General features: G+C 44.1%; 2 pseudogenes; one reads left to right on the forward strand and one right to left on the reverse strand.

The window, feature by feature from the left end:
* The first annotated feature begins 1,152 nt into the window (after window positions 1–1,152).
* LOC114204429 (glutathione S-transferase A4-like) lies at window positions 1,153–11,311 on the forward strand (annotated as a pseudogene).
* A 4,915-nt stretch (window positions 11,312–16,226) lies between these two features.
* Window positions 16,227–16,682, reverse strand: LOC114204430 (ubiquitin-conjugating enzyme E2 variant 1 pseudogene; annotated as a pseudogene).
* Window positions 16,683–21,930: the final 5,248 nt, after the last annotated feature.

The following is a 21,930-nucleotide window of genomic DNA, read 5'->3' on the forward strand; positions in this document are numbered from 1 at the left end:
TCAAAGTTTTCAGCATCAGCCGAGCTACTGATCTTCTGATTTTTAACTTTCTTGTGAATTTTGTTAGCACAGGCAGCATCCTCAAGTGGAATCCCAGCTAGGACAAGACACTTGGCAGTTTGGGGCTTAATGGGCGAAGGACCACGGTGAGTGCTACGTTGGGAAGCTGAGGTCAGCCTCTCCGAGAGCCATGTGTCACCCCGCGGGTGCACCTGAGCACCCTCCCAGCCACAGCACCCATGTGCACCGCCTGCGGCAGAAGCTTGGCTTTTTTGCCATTTCCTTGAAGCATGCATTGTTGCCTATGGGGTTGGAGCTGCAAATTTGAGAAAAGGAGACCCAGCAGTCCTCTAAGTTGGTGCAGAGCTTTTAGTATTCTCAGAGCACGTTCAGGAATCCTGTGAGACAGGCAGGGGTCACTAACATAATGACCACTGTGGCCCTTGCCATGGCGAGGTGGAAAATGCAATCAGGTGCACTTGCATTAGCTCTCTCCTCTTCTTTAAAAGGTTGCGGGTCACCCAGGGACATCCCTCCCCTTCCCAGTTGCAGATGAAGACATGCAGGCAGACAGAGGTACTGAACTGGGCCTAAGTTTGCTTGGCTCACTGGTGGCTGGGTCAAGACTAGAATCCTGGTCCTGACTAGGCCTGCCTTTGTCTGTGCCTCTCCCAGCACTCAGAAAAGTCTTGTGACAGAAATGAAAGCGTGCCCAACTCCCACGGATCATTTCAGTCCAAACCGGCCCAACTCCTTGACACTGTTAGATAATACTTTCTTTTGCAAGATCATTCACGAAACCATCATATTAACTCTGGGTTCTTGTCTCAAAATACCAGAGACAGTCTCTCAAATCTATGGAATACCTTGATACCTTGATATGTATCGTTTGTTCTTTTTTTTTCTTCAATTGTGAGAGAGCATACATACAGGCGAGTGCATTTACCTGCAGTTTAAAGACTAGTTATAAAGACTGATTATTAATTCTGTTTAAGAAACAGACTATTAATGGCACTCCAGTCTCCTTCCCCGTATCCCTCCCCCATCACAACCCTCGTTCTCCTCACTGGAGGTAACCACCATCCTGCTTCTGTGATCATTGTTCTCTTGCTTTTCTTATTTTTCTTATTTTGCCCTTCAGAGAACCCCAAGCCCAGAGACATGGCAACCAAACCCAAGCTCTTCTACTTTCGTGGCCGGGGCAGGATGGAGTTGATCCACTGGCTGCTGGCTGCAGCTGGAGTGGAGGTTGGTTCCTGACTGGGAAAAGGAAGGAGGGTAATTTGGGTGGACTGGAGTGGTCCTCTTCCCCCTTCAAAATTTAGGAGGGCGCCTTCAAGATAGATCCACTCTTTCCCTTTCCACCTACCTTTCTTTGTAAGAGGTGAGAGAGGGATCATAGGCCTCTGTTTAAGCAAGGTTGGGAGGGTGGAAGCCTAAGGAGATGTTCTGGAAGCTTCATAGGGGCCCAAGAAGTCCTGGTGACTCATAAGACAAAGGAGAGAGAGGAAACCCATAACTGGATTATTGTCTTCACTGGAACCAGCTAATTTCCTGTGGTCTTTCCAGCTCTGGCCTGGCAACTCAGTCTCGTTCTACCCATGGCTGCCAACTGGAACCCTAGGCCCAGCTGCAGTCTGGTCTCCTCTTGAGCCTTCCTCGGAAAGGTCTGCCCCACTGGGATCTTTCCTTAATTCTGAATTCCTTAACCATTGACTTTTCCATAGATGTTCACAAGTTATTTGGAAGGTATAGACTTCTTTTTCCCCATTTTAATGCCATCTTCTTTTTTAAATTATTAACATATAAGAATGCCATCTTCTTTAAGACAAGGACTCGTGCATGACCTTCTTTGTTTTGTTCACCTTATCCTACCCGCATCTCAAGGTTTAGGGGACAAAAAAAAAATCAATCTTTCCCACAGAAGCTTTAGGGATTCCATCAATAAATAATGGTAACCCCTCCTGAATAATGATCTTCAGATCCCTTTCATTGATGTATGAGCATTAAAGAGAAATTTAATTTGACCTGATAGGGAGAGAGAATGACACACAAGAGAGAAAAGAAAGGAAAGAGAGGAATGGAAAAAGGGAAATCACTGGGGGAAGCTGGTGAAAAGGACAAGAATTTGGAGAGAAAAAAGAGCTAAGGTGAAGAAAAGGGAAAATATGAATGGGGCTGAGGATATCCTATTAGTAGGCAAAACCCCCAAAGGGGTGCCAGTCCCATGCCCGTAGAAGCTAATCTACACACACATTGGAGGAATTTTCAGCTGTGTGGAAACTGACAACTTTGTGGTTCCTTTTAAAATTTTCATTCTGAAAACTATTGGGCATTTTATACTGTGAATCTCTCTCTCTCTCTCTCTCCCCCCCTCCTCTGAGGACATTAAAGTTATAACAAAGTTTCTATCCTTTATCTAGTTTGAAGAAGAATTTATTGAAACAACAGAACAATATGAGAAGTTGCTGAAGGGTGAGCCTGAGATTTATTCAATGTTTTCTTACTGGAAAAAGTAAACATTTGTTTCTGGAAATATTCATTTCAATACAGAACACAGAACTCTGGAGTGACACCTATTAGAAAAAGGACTGCTCACACTGATTGAGTGCCCACTGTAACCCTGTCACAGGGCTAAATTTATCATCTGCTTTGTGTCTTTAGCTGTCATAAAAGCTTATCAAGTAGACTCTGACCCAGACCTCAGTGAGAGATGGTAGCCCGGGTTTGACTCAGCTAACTGGTTCAATACTCCCCATCCCATTGAATGGAGCACTGGGTGTTATACGCAAACAATGAATCATGGAACACTACATCAAAAAAAAGAATGCTTGAAGAATTCTTAAATAATGATCCAGTGGGTTGGAAGGGAAGGGGAATTTGGGCTAAAATATTCTCTAGTTCTCATGGCTCATATCCGTTCTTCTTAGTGGTTTCAACAGATTAACAGACACCATTTTATCAGGTCACAATTGTAGAACCAAGACTATCGAAAAGACCGAAATTTGATTAAATTCGGAAGTCTTTCACCCTTACGATTTCCTAGAAAAGTTTCTCAAACCAAGAGAAAAGACTAGTACTTTCATAGTGCTTCTTAACCTTCTAATAGCCACAACGTTACTTTCCTTACCTAAGGAAACATGGATGTCCCCACCATTGCTGATAAACAGTCATGAAATTGACGCATATTATTTTTTTGAGAAACCTTCAACTAGTAATCAGCAGACCTGCCATTTACAAACTGTATGACTTCGCAGAAGGCCTTTAACTTCTCTGCATCTTATCTCTTTACCATAAAATAAAAATAATCTCTGTGGTCACAGATGCAGTATACCAGTAGATCTCACTAAATGGGGAAGGCTGGCTAGCCCCTTACCCAATTCTTGTCCAGGAACTTTATTGTCTGGAATATCCCTGAAGCTCCCCATTCTCTTTGTTTCTGCCCTACTCTACCCCAAATGAGGCCAGTCACTGGTACGTGGTAGGGATTAAGTACATATGTATTGAATAAGTAAATGAAATGCATCTCCAGAAACTTTTCCATGATCATTCCGGCAAGAACTCCTCCCTAATACCCTATGAAATCCTCCAGCCCTCCCTGAGTCTGTGATGCTACTCTTGTGCTTGAGACACTCTCCTGGGCATTACCATTATTTGTGAATAGGAGACAGAGAGGGACAGCAGAGAGGGCTGTGGGCTGAAGAGTCAGGAGGCCCACTTCTGTTGTGACTTCGAGCAAGTCATGTTTGCCCCCTTGGCCTTCACAGTGCCATAGTCTATTATATGGGTGAGCTAAATGATCTCCAAGATCCTTTCCTATACTCTTGATCCGAGAGTTTTAAAAATCCTTCTGAAGAAGATCATCAGCTCCTAGAAGCATGGATCGTATCTAATAATTTAATATCTTCTGCATCACTAACAAGCAGTAGCACAGAGCCCAGTTTAGATGCTCATTCAGTCTTGGACAAATGTAGAACTGCTTTTAGGAAATGGAGATTTTGCAGTCTCTCCATTAATAATAGTACTAATATTTCAAAAGCATGGTCACAAGGTGATCTTATTCCTGCTCAAGGAAATTCTACAATGGGCAGATCAGAAAATAGACTCAGGGAAGCCTGAAGTCATCAACTAGACAGGGACACTGGCTCCCTAGAAAGTTCCTATGGTGGTTTCCTCTCCACCATCCTCTACTGCCTCTCATTAAGTCAAGTAGCAACAGTACTGGAAGTTGGGGAAATTAATTCTGGCCTTTGCCAATGCACTAGTGAAATCCGGTTCCTATTCTGGATAAAAAGTTACTGATTCTCAGCAATGTACAGGTGGTAAAGGAAATTTAAAGGCCATTTATTTCTTCAAGAACCTATGAAGAGCACTATTTATAGTACATCTTTAAATGCATTACTTATATAGGCAGTCACTCACAAAGAAGAAAATTTAACTTTACTAAACACTAATTATTGACAGTATTCAGTGTTTATTTATCTCATTTCATCTTTTCAAAAATCCTGCTAGATAGATATTATTATTGTTTTAGAGCAAAGGAAGCTAAAGCTCAGATAGGTCATTTGCTTATAGTCACATGGCTGGGGAGGGCTAAAGCTGGCGTTTGGACCTCGTCTGCCGGGGTTCTTGCTGTCACATCCGTCCTGCTGCCACATAGACCTAGAGTGATACCTGCTGTGCTTTTCAAAGAATTCAGGCTCCCAGCCTCCACCCCTGAATCAGAATATCTGGGGAGTGGGGTGAGTATTTTTAACAACCCACCACCCTGAGATGAACTTTGAGAACCAGAAGCACTTATACTATAACACAGTCATAGTAAATGTATAGCGTCTTTTTTTTTAAAGATTTTTTTTTTATTTATTTATTTGAGAGACAGAGAGAATGAGAGAGAAAGCACATGAGATGGGGGGAGGGTCAGAGGGAGAAGCAGACTCCCTGCTGAGCAGGGAGCCCGATGCGGGACTCGATCCAGGGACTCCAGGATCATGACCTGAGCCGAAGGCAGTCGCTTAACCAACTGAGCCACCCAGGCGCCCAACGTATAGCGTCTTAAACAATCATGATTAACCAAGACACAAAAATGTGTGAAACCATCAAACAAATCTCAGATTTTCCATAAAGCAAATGGTAGGCATTTCCTCAACAACTGGGGTCTTCAACTTACTACTTTGGATGAAAACAAAATCACTCAACAAAATTAGAAGAGACCCTCCTACAGGCTTACCTGGACCATGGAAGGACAGTATCCTAACCTCACTTTGCTCAATCCACAGATGGACGCTTGCTTTTCGGCCAAGTGCCTATGACTGAAGTTGATGGAATGGTGCTCACGCAGACGAGAGTCATCCTCAGCTACCTTGCTGCCAAGTACAACTTGTATGGGAAGGACCTGAAGGAGACAGTCAGGTAGCATAGTGTTCACGTCTGTACTTGATTCTTATCTAAGCTCTGTAGTCCTGCACCTCCTGGGACCCAGTTAAGGTGTAGCCTTTCCACTTAGACTGGGGGGAGAAGGCAAGGGGGGAACAAAGGGGAGATGCTCTTGCCATACCCACATGCAAAAGCAATCTGTTTCTCATCGTTTTGATGCATAAGTGAATAAATACTCCAGTTCTTCCCTTTTACTACTCATAGTGGTGGGCATTCAACATTCTCATATTCTCTCTCCACTCCTAACAAAATATGTTCTCATAAAATGACCTGGTAAACTATTCTACATGAAGGTGGAAATGACTGACTCAGCAAACAAACATTGAGCGTTATATCCATAATCTATTACCACAAATAATGCTGTGTAACATATCACCTTGAAACACAGTGACTTAAGTCAGCATGCATTTATTACTGTGTCATGTGGGCTTTGGCATTATCTGGGCCAGGCTTGACTCCTCTTGGCTGGACTCACTCATATGGTCTGTGATCAACCAATAGTCAGCCAGGAGGCTCTGGTTTTGGGTGCTGAGTATCAACCGAGGGGCAAATGGGCCAAGTGTCTCTCATCCTCTCATGCCGAGCTTGTTCTTGGGGTAGCTAGGGAGGGTTCTAAGACAGAGACTGAAAGCACACAAGACCTCTTAAGTTCTAGGCTCAGAACTGGCCAATTCCACTTCACTCCGTTAGTCAAAGCAAGTCATGAGATCAACCCAGAAAACAGACCCTATCTATTGACGGAAGGAGCTGTTGAGTTTTATCACAATTACTCAGGGGTGAAGATTGGTGTCCACAGTTTTGCACATATATACAAGCATCTACTATGTGCTGGACACTATGCTAGGCCTGACTGAGGATGGCTGATTACTCCCAGGAATGGTTCAGTTTTATAGGAGATAAGTAAACTAAAGACAAAGTGAAGACTTACAACTATTAAAGTTTTATCTGGATTTGGGGTCAAAGGGCCATTTTAATAGTCCTTGAAATCTCATCACCATAAGCACGACACTGTGGGATGGTCCATACATATATATAGAAGACATGGTGGGAGAAAGATCCAAATTCAATTGTTCAGAAGGAGAGAGAGAGTATATCATAGGAATGAGCAAAGTCCATAACAAGAAGCAGCATGCCCCAACTTTTCCATTGCTCCAACTTTAAAATGAACTTAGTCATCCTAACTCACAGTCCTAGAAGTATATGCCAAGAGAAGCAATTTCAAACAGTGTGTGAAAAGAATCCTTTTATAATAATGTAAACAAGTGGTAGTATGCAAAAGCAATGTTTCTCATAGTTTTGATGCATGTGTTGTTTTTTTACAATTAAAGGTGACCAGCTAGGTAACAATCTAACCTGTAAGAAAAATGATTTGTAATTCAGATAGGACAATAATGTAAATTATGCTTTAATATATATTAAAATGCGAAACACAAAGATGACCATTGAACCAAATTTGTTGAGCAATTAGCATACAGTGGGGGATACACAGACACACAACCCTTAATGTTTGCACACTGGTTGTAAAGATAACTTGCACAGCATAACTGCACCAACACGCAAATAATCTATGGTAATAGATCTACCATTCTTGGTTATTGTTGTTGTTGTTGTTAGCTTTTTGTGTTTGTCAATGAAAGGAAAATTTTAGAGAATGAAATCCAGGTATCTGTCTGACCTGACTAGGAAAGCAAACTTTTCTTTCTCAGGTGCCAGGTCAGGGTAAGACCTGCTAAATTATACATCTTCCCTAAAGAAGTGAAAATGTTCTGGTACTAATAGTTTTGCACTTCTGGTAAACTTAATTCGGTTGGGTTTTTTTTTTTTTTAAGATTTTATTTATTTATTTATTTGACAGAGAGAGACACAGCGAGAGAGGGAACACAAGCAGGGGGAGCAGGAGAGGGAGAAGCAGGCTTCCCGCCGAGCAAGGAGCCCGATGCGGGGCTCGATCCCAGGACCTGGAACCATGACCCGAGCCGGAGGCAGACGCTTAATGACGGAGATGCTCTTGGCGCCTCTCGATTGGGTTTTTAAAACCATAATAATGTATTTATTTACTTATGGCAGATTTCAACTTGGAGGCGCTTATTTTTTTCACACATCCCTTCATCCAAAGAACATTTCCAGAGACCCTAGTATCCTTGGGTCCCTTGGAGGGCTCTGGTTCCAGAAATCATTCCCGGGCATGGACTCTCAAGGGAAGGGATGTGAAAAGTCATTTGGCCCAATATCCATTTACGCCATCGCGGTGGCGAAGTAGGACACCCCCATACTCAAAGGTTACCGTGGGAACGCGAGTCACGCGCTCTTTTGTCAGGATCAATAAGTACATGATGGCACCCTGGACCTCATGATAACGATCGCGCTGGCTGCGTTCACACTCCCCGCGAAAAAGAGGAGGATCTTGCTTTACTCGTTGAGAGCGAGAACTCGTTACTTTCCCCCTTTGAAAACGTAGGCGGCGGGGATCCAGTTTGCCTCGCGGCTGCAAGGTCTCACCCGCTCCGGGCAGGGAGGCCTGGGTGTTCTCGCGAGAGCCTGGGTCCGGGTCGGCGATCGCTGCGCGCGCAGATCCCGCGAGGGGGCGGGGGGAGCAGGGGGCGCGGCTGCTGGCGTCCTTCAGCTACCCTCCGTTCCTCCTCCCATTCCAGAGAGGGACGAGAACTGAGAGGCGGGTTTCGGGCGCAGCAAGTTCCCGCTGACGCTTCCCGGGATTCCGGGATCCAGGACTTACTTCAGAAGAGTAGTTCCCGAATGAATATCTGAAAAGACCAGCTAGGGTAGTGCTTTCTTGTCCTCGAACCAAAACTTTAATAAGGGTTCCAAAACAAATGACGTGACGGAATTATGTGGAACCTCTAACAAAACAGAATGGCAATAAACGAAATGCAACGAAAGGATACAGCCTTTCTGTTCTGATTTTTTAAAATAAGCCATCAGCAGCCCAGGGCATCGGCACCTTAAATTCACCGAGTCAGATGTTTCTTTAATAGTGGAGGCTAATCATGCCTCAATCAAAAGAACAAGGTCTTTTAAATTTACAACTTTCCCAAAGTCATTTTGGAGTGAATACTAATTACGAATGTCCTTGAAATACATGTGGTAAGTTTCCAAACTTAGAGGACAGCATGGGACATGGTAAGAAAGCCTTGTTAGCAGAGGGCTCCATAAATAAAGGCTTGCCAGAGAATTCTGTGGCATTTCTCCTCAGTCTCAGTCTCGGGAAACAATGATTTACTACTGATGAAGCTGTAATGAAGAGTCTTGCCAGTACCTCAGAGTCCTAGACGATCCAGTTCCTCTTTATTCGGGAGCAATGTACAGTGTTGTTGAAATGCCTTCCATTTAAAAAAAAAAAAAAACTTGTATGATTATTTGAATTGTAATGTTAAATGGGCTTTCTGATACTATTTTCTACTTGTGGTATAGTAGCCTGATCCTAACTAATCATGACCTTCGTGTCTCCCTATACTGGTGGGTATAGTTTTACTTAACCAGCTGTAGGCTTATAAGAGAGAGCTCCATTCCAGCCCTTCACTACCTAAAATGTCTTGATAAGCACTGACAAACTTCCAACAAGACTGTGCCAATTTACAGAAATGTTTAAGAGTGCATAAGAGTTGGTTTCATCTGATCCTTTCCAGCAGTATTGGAGATTATCAAGAAAAAGATTCTTTAGTAAATTTGATCTGGACAGAAGACTCCCTGCTTTTATAAGTGTTTAGCCAGGCAAAATAGTTTTTACTTTTATTTGATATTCTTTGTTATTTCTCTTTCTGTAGATTTTGAAAGACCATGGAGAGGATTTTCTCGTTGGCAACAAATTCAGTTGGGCAGACATACAACTGTTAGAAGTGATTTTAATGGTGGAAGAACTCGATGCTTCCGTTCTGACTTCCCTTTGTTAAAGGTAGCATATTCACATCCACACAAAGCCCAGCCACACAAAGTGAATAGAAACGAAGACTAAAATGGAATGTATCTCCAGGTCAATCTTAAAAGAAGACTTGTTAAAAAATCATTATTTCTTGCATCTTGGCAATTTTCTCCTGCTCTGTACTACAGGATCATTAGGAAATAAACCCTTATGATGGGAGAGAGATAGGTTATTTTTGTTTCTAACATAAACATTCAGTGCTTTCCTTTTGTGTGTGTGTGTGTGTGTGTGTGTGTGTGTGTGTGCGCTTTAAGTGTTTTTTTCCTGATGAAGCAAGGCTGACAAGTCTGTCTTTGTCGTTTCCCTCGCCAGTGCCTACCGGACAACTCTGGCCCCCTTTAGTGCCCCTGATGCTGAGGACACCCCACCATGTCCCTCCATTGCTCAGAGCTACTGCCTGAGTGTCCCTGCCTATCTCCTGCTGTTGCTGGTCCTTAGACATCCCTCTCTCAATCCTGCCACTGCCAGACCAGAGCTGGCCTCTCTTCCAGTTCCTTAGAAACATTTTATCTAAGAGGTGACCATAGGTTTTGTGGTTTAAGAATAGTATTTTTTTCTTACTACAAAAAAAATGAAAGTTCAGGTATTTGTATGAAACAAAAAAAGAAAAGACCTAACTAGCCAAATGCTACTACTGGATTAGACTCTCTGATCTATTATTTTACATTTTTCCTCAAAATAAGATCATACTAAATATTGTTTTGTGGCCCGCTTTTAACATTTAAAAAAATTATCATGCATGTTTTGACAGGTCAGCAAATATTCTTCTATAATATCATTTTATTTTCATTAGGCGATAGAGTCACATCTTTTTGAATAATCAGAACTATATAAAAAGGGCGTCAACTGAGAAAGTTTATTCCCACCACTGCCCTCCCACCTTTCTGCCCCTATAATCACTTTTATTGGTTTCCTGTGTAACTTCCCAGTGTTCCTACTTATGCAGATACAAGCAAATATGAATATCTATTTCTCTCTCATCCCCATTCCTGGCTTTCTTACACAAAACAGCAAATATATTCTGTTCTGCCCTGGGCTTTTTTTTTTTTCCCCCTTTCTTTAAACTAAACCGTGCATTCTAGAGCTCTTTCCCTGTCAATACAGGGACCTTCCTCTTTCTTTTTATATATGAGTCATTTTAAATTACTGGCTTATATACCTCGTAAGGACATACCATAGTTTATATGACCAGTTTTCTTTTCTTGGAAACATAGGTTATTTCCAAATTTTCACCCTGCTAACATTCTTTTTTTTTTTTTTTTAAGGTTTTATTTATTTATTTGACAGACGGAGAGAGAGCCTACAAGTAGAGGGATCAGCAGAGGGAGAAGGAGAAGCAGGCTCTCCGCTGAGCAGGGAGCCCAACGTGGGGCTTGATCCCAGGACCCTGGGATCATAACCTGAGCCGAAGGCAGACACTTAACTGACTGAGTCACCCAGGCACCCCCACCCTGCTAACATTCTTAACATGATTTCTTTGCTCATGCCCTACACGATTTCTTTGCTCACCCTTATAATAAATTCCTAGAACAGGAATTAATAGGTCAAAGAATATGAATTTTTTAGAGTTTTTAATATGTGCCATCTACTTGGGACAATGAGTTTTTAAGAAGATAATTTCATTCACACTAAACACACTAGCCATTGTATTAGCTTTCCGGAACCCCCCAGCAAACAGGTGTTGAGGGGTTAACTCAGATTCAACCCACTGGGCTCCCTAAGCTGACAGTCTAAGCACCCCCCTCCCGTGGCAAAGTTCTGTTAAAGGTCACGACTGCTATCGAGGCTCTGACTTTACCGGTTCTCATCGCAGGCATTTAAAACAAGAGTCAGTAACATCCCTACAATTAAGAAGTTCCTGCAGCCTGGGAGTCAGAGGAAGCCCCCCCACCCGCAGATAGCCACTACGTGAAGGTGGTCAGAAGCATCCTGCACTTCTAACGGCAGCAGGCCTTACCGTGGCAGACAGCGATGGTCTGGTCACAGCATTGGTATGGGCCGCCCAGCGAAGCGAATTGTAGATCCTGGGAGCCAAGTGTCTGAAAAGAACAAAACCATATAGCCAGGAAAACAGCAAACACCAATTAAATGCAATACAAAGCCATTCTGGTGTGTGAAATTTTTGTAAACTTGTCAGTTGTGGATGATGGTTCCAACTTTGATGAAATCAGTGTTCTGTGTCAATAAATCAGAGGCTGATTTATTTAGGGCAAGGTAGGGCCCATGTAAGGCACTGTTCTTACTGTCAGTACCGAGATCAGGACCACTGTTGGAAGAAGGAGCAGAGATTTGGGGCCCAGGATCTCCCCCAACACCCACAATGACCCTGAGTACTTGGTATAGAAAAAAAAAGTGACAAATGACAAATCAGGAGTAAGATGATGGCTGATGCAAGAAAATCCTGTGAGAAAGACTAGGGAAACAGGATTTCCACAGAACATCATTCTGAGACCGAGAAAAAAAAAACTTGGACAACTAGACAACACTCTTCCACGTAACAGAGCCACCTGAGACTGGGTTTTACTTTGCTGAAACAAGTAACACTGAGATTAAGATATAACCGATATTTATACGAATTGACCCAAAGATTCCTGTCCTTTAAGAGTAACTACGGTGTTCCCAAGTTGGGTAATCTGGAACTCAGTCCCACATCAGGGCCCTGTGTGGTGGGGGATGGAGGACCCGTGGAGGGTGATGTTCCAGGCACAGCTGGGGTTTCCGGTGGAGGGGTCTGTGGTCTAGAGCAGGGCTCCTGCCAGTCCTTTGAGGTACATGACTCTACCAGCTCTCAACTGCTACTGGGCCATCCTGCCCGGGCCACACCCTTGGTCAGCTTCTGAGTGAGTATCCACGTGCATGTCCTTACTTGTGAAATGACCTGATGGCTCACCGGACGTCATGCCCTTTCCTCAGGACCACCACAGGCCAAGACCATTCCTACACGATATCTGGTCCCATCCATTTTTCCTCCCCAACTCAGGCGACAGGTTGATCAACAGAGTTAGGACCACCTGGGCCATTCAGTGTCCCCCAGCCCAGCCTGTGTAGGGCCTGAGCTCTTGCTCCCACCATGGTCAAATCCCAATTCAGGGATTCTCATTGAGCTAATCACCTGATCTCATTCGCCACTCTGGCAAGGCCACGGCCAACTACCAGACGATGCGTAAGACAAGGGGAGAAAAGGCTTCTCATGGGAAAACTCTGCCACTCTCTGTGTGAGATGACTTTTTCCTCTGACCTCCACCAAAGCTAAGAGTCTGACCTGGCAGAAATTAGGTGAGAAAAGGAAAAGAACTTATTTTTCATGATTCATAATTGTAAGTCAATTTCTATTTGTTATAATCACATGGTCTTGGTAAATAATTCAATGCTTTAGAAGGCTTTCACAGTGAAAGAGTAAAATCCTCCCCTCCCTGGATTGTTCTTAAACACAAGCACTTCCTGGGTCTTCCCACTCCCTGGGTCTTGCCCTGGTGCCTCCCTTGAGAATCCAAGCGCAGCGTGATTTAGTTCCCATAGCTCTAAGCCTGTTTTGCCTAGGGTTCTACTTCCTGGCTTTTGAAAACAAGCCCTAAGTCTGACCCCAACCTGGCACATTTTCCGAGTACACCCTAAAAGCACCTGACAGAGGGACGGCCAGCCAGGGCCAAAGCATGGTTCATCATCCAATAACCCCATGTGTACAACTTGCTGTCTTTATTGTAATAGTTTTTACACCTTCATTCTTCCCTATAGGGTTCTCTTTGGGCCCATTGCCTAGTTACCCCAACTAGTAGAGGTAACTCTGGGTACCCAAGGAAGTGAGCCTCAGAGAGCCCAAGAGCACCCAGCAACATTCAACTTCTCCCCCACCACCAGAGAGTCATAGCTTTGGACCAAAAGAAGGACAAGTGAAGACGGTCAGCTCAATATACCCGTAAAACAGAGAGTGGGGGCCTTGGAGTTCCTCTCTTCCAGAAGATACTGGGATGGAGATCCTGTTACCTGCTTTGTTCTCCCATTTCAAGAGTTTAGCACTCTAGAAGGTGAGAATTTCTTTTCTTGGCAACTATGAATCTTCCGTTTCAGTTAAAGCCCATTTGTTTTGTTTGTTTAAACCTCAGCATACAAAGAATTAAAACCTGTGTGGTGACCCCATAATGACCTTTCCTAACTTGGTGTTGATAATTAGTCCTCCTTTTGGACTCCAGCTTAGATTTTAGAATGTGGGATTGCTGCGTGAGTTTCTCTGCACAGGGCTAGAGTGAAAAACTTAAGACAAAAGACAAAGCCCCGCAACCCCCCTCCCACCCCCGCCACCCCCGGTTTGCCAGCCTTGAGCAAAATTGGGAGAAAAGGATTTGTTTTTGTTTTTGGTTTTTGATTTGGGGCACGGGGTGCTGGTTGTTGCTTTTAAGCAAAGAAGGTTTATTAGCTCACACGTTTGAAAGAACAAGTATGAATCCAGAGACCTTTCAGACCATCAGGATTGCCCAGATTTCGTTCTGTGTTGGCCTCAGGTTCTTCCAAGTTTCTGTGGTTGGCTCATCCTCATGCCAGGTGACCCAGGGGCTAGCACTGAAGTAACGCTGCAGCCACTGGGAGTTGGCAGAAGAGGTTCCTCAGAGGAGTGGGCTGGCATTGCCAGGAGGAGAGAGTTGGCATGCTGGCCACAAAGGTTTACTATCTCCCCAGTTTACAGATAGGGAAAGTGAGGCTCGGCAATTCTGTTACCCCATACGCCAAGCTCCCATCCTGTGTGCTGCCAGCAGGAATTATATTCCGGCTTTAGGGATGGGAAAAACTAGACTCATGGAGGGGAGGCAAATTGGTCTAAGCTAATGAGTGGCTGAATTGAACCCAGACCCAGCAGTCAGGATCCATGGTCTTTTAAATAGATTTGACAGTAGCCTGGTGTTCAGTTTGCGAGACTGAAGATAGCTGGGAGATAGTCTTTCCTGGTTGCTTAAGAAAAGGCAGATTTGGATTGGGTGTTCCCATGCCCTGCCCTCTGCAGCTTGTTACCATACTGAGTCAGCAAGCATATCGTGCTTTTTAGTTTTTGTTTTATTCCCATAGCCCTTTCCAACCAATATCAATTGTATTCGCCCCCAAACCTTGCAAGGCTAAGACTTCTTTCTTTCAGACTGTAATACTATTGGAACTTGATGCTTTTTTTTTTTTTTTTTGATAAAGCTTTTTAACTAAGTAAGGCAAACACTGAGTAAAGGGGGCAAATCTTAACATTTGCAGCTCAGTGTTTTCTGTTTCTGTTCTTATAAACGTCACATTTCTTTTTTTTTTTTTAAAGATACATTTATTTGAGAGAGAGAGAGCAAGAGAGAGGGAGAGGTGGGGTAGGTGGTAGAGAGAGAGGGACCAGCAGACTCCCCACTGAGTGTGGAGCCTGTTGCTGGGCTCGATCCCACAACCCTGAGATCATGACCTGAGTGGAAATCCAGCGTCGGATGCTTAACCAGATGGCTCAGTTGGTTAAATTCGAAAATAGAATTATAAATTCTTTTTTAGTTTTAGAATGCTCCCATTCCACAAAATCTTCTTTGTCCCAGTCAAAGGCTGCTCCCACCCCCAGCCCCAGGCCATCTCTGATCTGCTTTCTGTCACAGACCATTCACTTCTCCAAGATAAAACTGGCATGAACCCACAATGCCAAGGTAATAACCCTGGGTCATCTTCCTATGGCTTTCACTTCCTGCGGACAGGTCCAATAAGACTTGCCCTCATGGGTGAGAGGGTGTCCTGCCTGAGCTGGTAGCTCCTTCTCTCAACAGTGAATGAAATAAGGTATTACAGACTCCTCTAGGCAAAGAGAGAATGTCAAAGTTCTGTGAGGATATCTCAGAAGCTCCTAAGTTTGTTAAGGATGTTGAGGTCTAACCTCAAGAAAATAGGGTTTAATGCAAAAGGGAGTTAGAATTCACTTAGCAGTTTTATAAGGCAGGGTGCAAAGGACGGGAATTTGGAGACTGTTCCAGCACTTGAACATGAGTATTCTGGGCCCCCTGACACAGAGCCTCCCAATCTGTGTGCCTGGATGGGTTGCAGAAGCCAGGAATTAATCAGCCAACCCCTTGGGGCAGTTAGAGCAGTGTCAATCCAGGGCTTACAAATATGACCATTTCTTCTCTACTAGTTTGTGAAATTGCCCTGGGAAGTGCTGATGGTGGACCCTGAGTTTATAACTTCATGAATCAAGCCAGCTCTCAACATCACCCCACTTTCTTACCTTGGATTCTGCGTTCATCACGGCATCTTGTACAGACTTTTTTTTTATGTCCAGGATTGTGGGTATGTTGGCCAGCTACCAGGAACATTCTGATGCTCCAGGCAATTATTTTCTTCTTGCAAGGTAACAGGTGTCTCTGGTTTGTATATATGTCTCCTCTGTGTGTTTTATTTCTCATTTTTTTAAAAGATTTATTTATTGATTTGAGAGAGAAAGAGTGCAAGCATGAGCGTGGGGAGAGGGAGAGAATCCCCAGCAGACTCTGGCTGAGCATGGAGCCCAATGTGGGACTCGATCTCACAACCCTGAGATCATGACCTGAGCTGAAATCTAGAGTTCAGCGCTTAACCGACTGCGCCCCCCCAGGTGCCCCTCCTCTTTGTGTTTTTTCGTGGTAAAATATGCATAATATAAAATTTACCATTTTAACCATTTTTTTTGTTATAGCACAACTTATATATTTCAAATGGACAAAAAATTAGTATCGTTTACAGTATCTTAAGATAAATTGCCTTTGAATGGGAGCTTCCTTTCCAGTACTTTGAGGTCTACAAGATGTATCTAGAAAATGTACTACTGTGGAAAATGACTGCTTAAATCGAATGGGGGGGAGGAGGGAGGGCCTGTGGTTTCTCTTTTTGATTAATTGCTGTAACACTGTCCTTCAGGTGGCTGAGGGAGTTTCATGTTTTCTTTAGACATCATTAGGCGCCGGAGCTCTTGCAGGACAACTTTGATGCTATATGAATTCTGCCATTTTGCTAGCACTGATATGGCTCTTGGGGCCACCACTCCATTAGAACTATTAACTCCATTCATATTAATTTTTGTTACAAATCTTACAAAGGGGGGTGCTTCTGGGTATTTAGGTCCACATTCTATTTTAAGGCTGTATATTCGGTTTTCATAAATTGTTCTTGGAAGCCCAATTATCATCCCTGTCCATCTTGTAAGTGTCATGTCTTCATCATCTTCTAGACCCCAGCTAACTGTGCCATCTCCTACTCCTTTCTGGCCGTCTTCCAGTTCTTCCAACAGTCGAAAATTGCAAGGGACTTTTACTCCTGAGCCCGTGGTGGCTACCATCTTGCGTCGCTGTCGCTGGAACTCATTTTAACCATTTTTAAGTGTACATTTCAGGTGTGTTTACATTGTCGTGTGACCACCGCCATTCTCCATCTGTAGAAATTTTTCATCATCCTAAACTGAAACTGTATACCCAATAAATAATAACTTCATATTCTCCCACAGGCCCTGGTAAACACTGTTCTATTTTCTGTCTCCATGAATTTGCCCACTCTAGGTACCTCATATAAGTGGACTCATACAATATTTATCATTTTGTGTTTGGTTTCAAGGCTCACCCATGTTGTAGCATGTGTCAGAATTTCCTTCTTCTTAAAGCTGTCTCCTGTATTTTTTATGAAAGGAAGTTTTCTCCTGTTGTGTTACCTCTGGAGGCACTTTACTCTATTGTATCTTAAGACCTGTAGAGCTGACACAGACGCGGGGCTGTTGACCCTACAAGACACCGCCATCTTTGTCTGAGAAGCCATCTGGGGTCCTGTTCCTTCTGGCTTCTCTGATCACAACACTCTTCCCCTCCACAGTTAGTTCTCAGATTTATGTAACCTCTCTCTGCCCGATTTGTACGTTCTACCTCATATTTAATTGTAAAAACCTTTGTCCCTTCTAAGAGGAATCTCAGATATCAGAAGATAAGTATGGGTATATCAGGGACCAGAGTGTCAACGTCTAGTGCGTTGGGGTCCCTGGGTAAGGGTCACGAAATCACCGGGACACAGGGGATGCAGAGCAAAGGCAGCACTTGCAACTGCATGCTGTCGTTTATTTTCCACATAGCTATATACTTGTAGCAATCAGGTAAGCATAACACTATGTACTTTCACACATAATGGGATTAAACTAACATCCTTGAAGAAAGATACATTAAAGAATTCTCTCAGCCACCCTTCCTCTGGAGACAGCATGTTTTTGTCCTAAGGAGGGATGCCTCTAATCTAGGCAAAAGCCACTTCTTGCAGATCCAGGCATTCAGAACTTGCAACATGAGATAAGGGGAAGAGAACATTTTCTCCTCCTTGCTCAGGTTTGCCTGGCTTTCCTAACTCTCACTGCAGTCCTTGAATGACCCTGGCTCGCAAGGGGCCTGCAAGCCTATGCCATCTCACCAGAGGTTCTTCACGCTGAAACTATACAACACAGAGATTGCTTCAGACATATGGCATGAGTGAAAAGTAATGTTTATGGGAAATTTTCTATGGAACAGCCTCTCTTTCAGGTGCTGTACATCCATTATAATATTTAATCCTTTCAACAATGTTCCGAGAGCCATACCATCATTTGAGATCGTACAGAGGAACTCGAGGCCCTGAGAAGCTGGAGGATGAAGGTTCCCAGAGATAGAACCAGGACGAGGGGGAAAAGCCAGGGCTACACATGCCAGGCCCAAGGTGCCTTCCTTTTCCAGAGTTAAGAGCAAATAACTATAAAATACAAGGCTTTAAAAAGATCCAGACACTTGTTGGGGAGAGATTATTCCATCTTGTTTCCCGGCATGGCCTCTGATAGCATTAGGGAGTCCAGTCCTGCAGAGACATCCTTGCTCAGCCCAGGCTCCAGGTAAGACCGTTCTAACAAGCCAGGTCCACCAGGCCAGTCGCCCCAGAAGGGGCCAGAGAGGCAATTCTCTTTTGCTTTCCTGGTAGTGGTGGTAGATTACTATGGGCATCCTGGTTGGTAAGTCTATGTGGCCCCATTCTCCCTGGCGGCATCCCCCAAGACCTGCCTGGCAGAGTGAGGTTGGCTTCATGGCTAGACTTCTAACCATGTGAAATAGCAACCATTCATTCCCAGAGGCAATTGACTTACCTCTCTCACCCCCACTTTCTATTAGCATTCCTCGGTGCTTCTAAATTCTCTTTCCATAGCCTCTTACTACCGTCTTTGAGTGCCTTCCTTGTGTCTAGCTTTGTGCTAGGCAGGTTTTACCTATGACTGTGAGGTAGGTCTCTGAGAAGTTAATGGAATAAGTTCAATGAGTGAAAGGGAGTTTCCTCTGCCTGGCCTAGGAATGCCTGTTGTGAATCCCACTAGCAGAGGAGGGTCAGGGGCGGGAAGGGCCTGCGATGTTATTAGACTGCGCATACCAAGGACACCAGTACGGGGGAGAGGAGAGTGTGGAGAAGCCTCAAGTTCTGCTTTAAGCTGGATCACCTCTTTACGGGGCTGGGGTGCATACCTAGAAGGAGTCAGTATTTCCCCATAGTCTGAAGGCCTCTGTTGTCCCTTGACATTTGCAAAAGAATTCAATAATCTACTTAATTTGATTATTTTTCCCTTCAGGACTTTGTGGCCGAATTAAAAACTATAACTTAGTTGCATTTATTATTCCCAGAAGGCATCAAAGAGAATAGCTTTATGTAGTGATAAAGCATCCGGTTAAGTACAAAACAAGCAGACAAAAGAATCTTGGGATCTGAAGAGATGCCAGAGTTAATTGAATCAGATGATACCTCCAGAGACATGTCCACTGAACAGGTGGGGCAGCCCCAGTCTCTTCTAGGGAATGGAATTACAAAGGTTTTTTCTCGGGTAAGATTATACCCTATCCGAACAATTTCCAAAATCAAATTTTCTGTTTAATCAGGGCATCTGTATCAACAAAAGCAAAAAGACTTGAAGTGTGTGTGTCTATCAGTACTCTAAAGATAGACATTTATTCTCACAATTGCATTGAACAAAAAACCCAGCTGCTTTCTGCCTCTTACATCAACATGGATGTGTGTGTGTTTGTGTGTGTGTGTGTGTGTGTGTGTGTGTGTGTGTGTGAATCCGATGATGGATTTACGCATAATGCCTGGCCCATAGCAGACCCTAGATACATTGCAGGTTTTCTCTTTCTTTCCAACCCTAGAGAAGAGTAGAGATTTTTGCTGATGACCCTGAAGCCACCATCTGCCTTCAAGTTTGCCAAATATGAGGTGCCAGGCCTTGATATCTAGAACAGTTTCATTCTGTAGCATCCACATCGCTGATCTGGGGCAGGGAAACCTCTCTGCTTCCCAAGGCTGGCCCAGGCCCAGTGCAGCTGGCTTCTTATGAACCTCTCTGGGTCTGGCCCCACAATTCAATCCTGCCCCCTATAATTCAAAAACAATCAAGCTCTGAAAAGTGAGCTTGTGGGGAAGGGGTTCCTTTGATCTGGAGATGGAAAGATGAGACGAGATCATCCTCATTCTTGAACGCAAACGTCTGCAGGTAGGAAATGCTCCCATGGCCAGCCTAACTGCTGTAGAAATGCAGAAATCTTTCCACTGGCAGAAAAGAGGTAGCACCCCCAGGCCAATAGTGTTTGTATGTCTCTTGCTAAAAGTAAACAATTAAGACCCACAGTTGGACTGGGACAGCAGCCGAAAAATAACAGCCATGCCCAAGACTGTGGTTATCTGAAGCACAGAATCCTGACACCTCAGCGGCTGGCCCCCGGTGCCTCTGTCCCCCACCCCAGGGCGGAAGGCTCCATCTGTAGAGGGCACTTGTGTCTGAACTACCCATTCAGCTTACATGGTTTACACACACTACTCAGAGTGTGGCCCCAGACCAGCAGTATGGACAGCACCTGGAAGCGTGTTAGAAATGCAAAGTCTCAGGCCCTCCCCCAGACCCACTGAATAAGACTCTGCATTTTAACCAGATCCCGGGTGATCTGGGTGCCCACTGAAGTTTTTGACGTGGCCTTGTATTATTACTTGTCTTTCCAAACACGCTCCTGTCTCCCCACGGAGAATGCTATCCTCCCCAGGTGTGAGAATGTTCTATTGCCTTTCATCCCCTACTTGTTGTCTACACCACAGGAGCCATCAAACATTTACTTAATAAGAACAACTTCAAGGCCCTTGCCTCCAACTCAAACAAACCAGATACAAAAGGCATTCAGAAGTAGGGTTGCTAATTTAGCAAGTAAAAATACAAGACGTCCAGTTACATTTGCGTTTCAGAGAAGCAATGGAGAGTTTTTTGGTACCAGTATGTCCCAAATGTTGCATATGTCCTGGATTTTACCGGCAGCCCTACTCAGGGGTCAAAGTCCTGGGTTGCCCTGACCCCCTCCCACCTTCACCTCTGCCTGCTTTAGGTTTCAGACCCTCACTTTCTTCCAGTGGTGGTGGCTTTGGTTCATGTTTCAAGCCCCAGATCGTGGTATGATTTCTTCCTCCCATGGTGGGTGAGAGGCAGGTGGTAAAAATAGCACAGACTTTGGCATCAAGGCAGCTCCTTGACTCAGCAAGTTTTGTCTTTCTGAGCCTGTCTCCTTGCCATATAGAGAGTGCCCAGGACAGAACACAACTGCTTATCCAACGTCCTTGGCTTCCTTTAGTTATCTCTTGATAACCAGGTCCCTGGCAGGCTCTCATCCAAACTCAGGCAGGCGAGGCCCAGTTGTCCTTGAGTCTCTACCCTTGTCCGGGATCAACTCCAGAGAACTGGATGTGAAGAGCACGACGATGCAGACAGGTGCCATCCTCCCATGATGTCTGTCACTGGTCTGCCATGAATTCAGCTCTGATTGGAGCAATTCCTGGGTTGCAAATTTAGCATGAGATCCTTTCCTCAAGGTGCTTCCAAGCAAAATGTGGTAATTATATGGTGGTTATGTTGTACCTATAGCAACTTTTTTTTGTTTGAAAGGAAACGTGTTTAACAATCACCAACGGACGAGTTTTCATTTGGGTGGTTTCAATTGCATGTCTAAGGAAAACATGTTTCGGCTATCATACATTCCTTGCGTTCCACAAACACCATGTACTTTTCTCCCCCTTGCATTTCCCCTTTGGTTGGCTCCTTTCGGCGCTCCTGCTGACACCACTAGAGGTCCGCAGAGGTAAGGAGGAACCTTCTATTCAACGGGTCTTTGCCTGGTGGTAGCTTTGAGAGGGGAAGTTGAATTCTTCTGTAACTTTTTCTTTTCCAAATGGGGAGAAACAAACCTGAAACTGATGTATCCACGTAATCATTAGTCTTACTAGGTCTATTATACAAGCTGTGTGTATATTTGATGATAGCTGAAAAATCAAAAAGTTAAAGAAGTACCAGCTTTATGAAGTGTGTTGCATCTAAAGTTTACTTCGATTTCAACATCAAATCAGCAGCAAGCTCCAGCCCCAGCCGTTAATGTCGTATAGGCAGTGTGGGGGTCTCATTGCAGTTAAGGAAACAATATCTCACAATAATAAGAAGGAGGAGCTGAGATTTAAAAGCTCCATCTGCCATGAGCACCAGGCGATGTATGGAAGTGTTATGGAAGGGTTGA

The sequence above is a fragment of the Eumetopias jubatus genome, unplaced genomic scaffold, assembly GCF_037043125.1.
Source record: "Eumetopias jubatus isolate StellerSeaLion01/CBP00866 unplaced genomic scaffold, mEumJub1_p1.0 scaffold_6, whole genome shotgun sequence".
In the NCBI taxonomy this organism is placed as follows: Eukaryota; Metazoa; Chordata; class Mammalia; order Carnivora; family Otariidae; genus Eumetopias; species Eumetopias jubatus.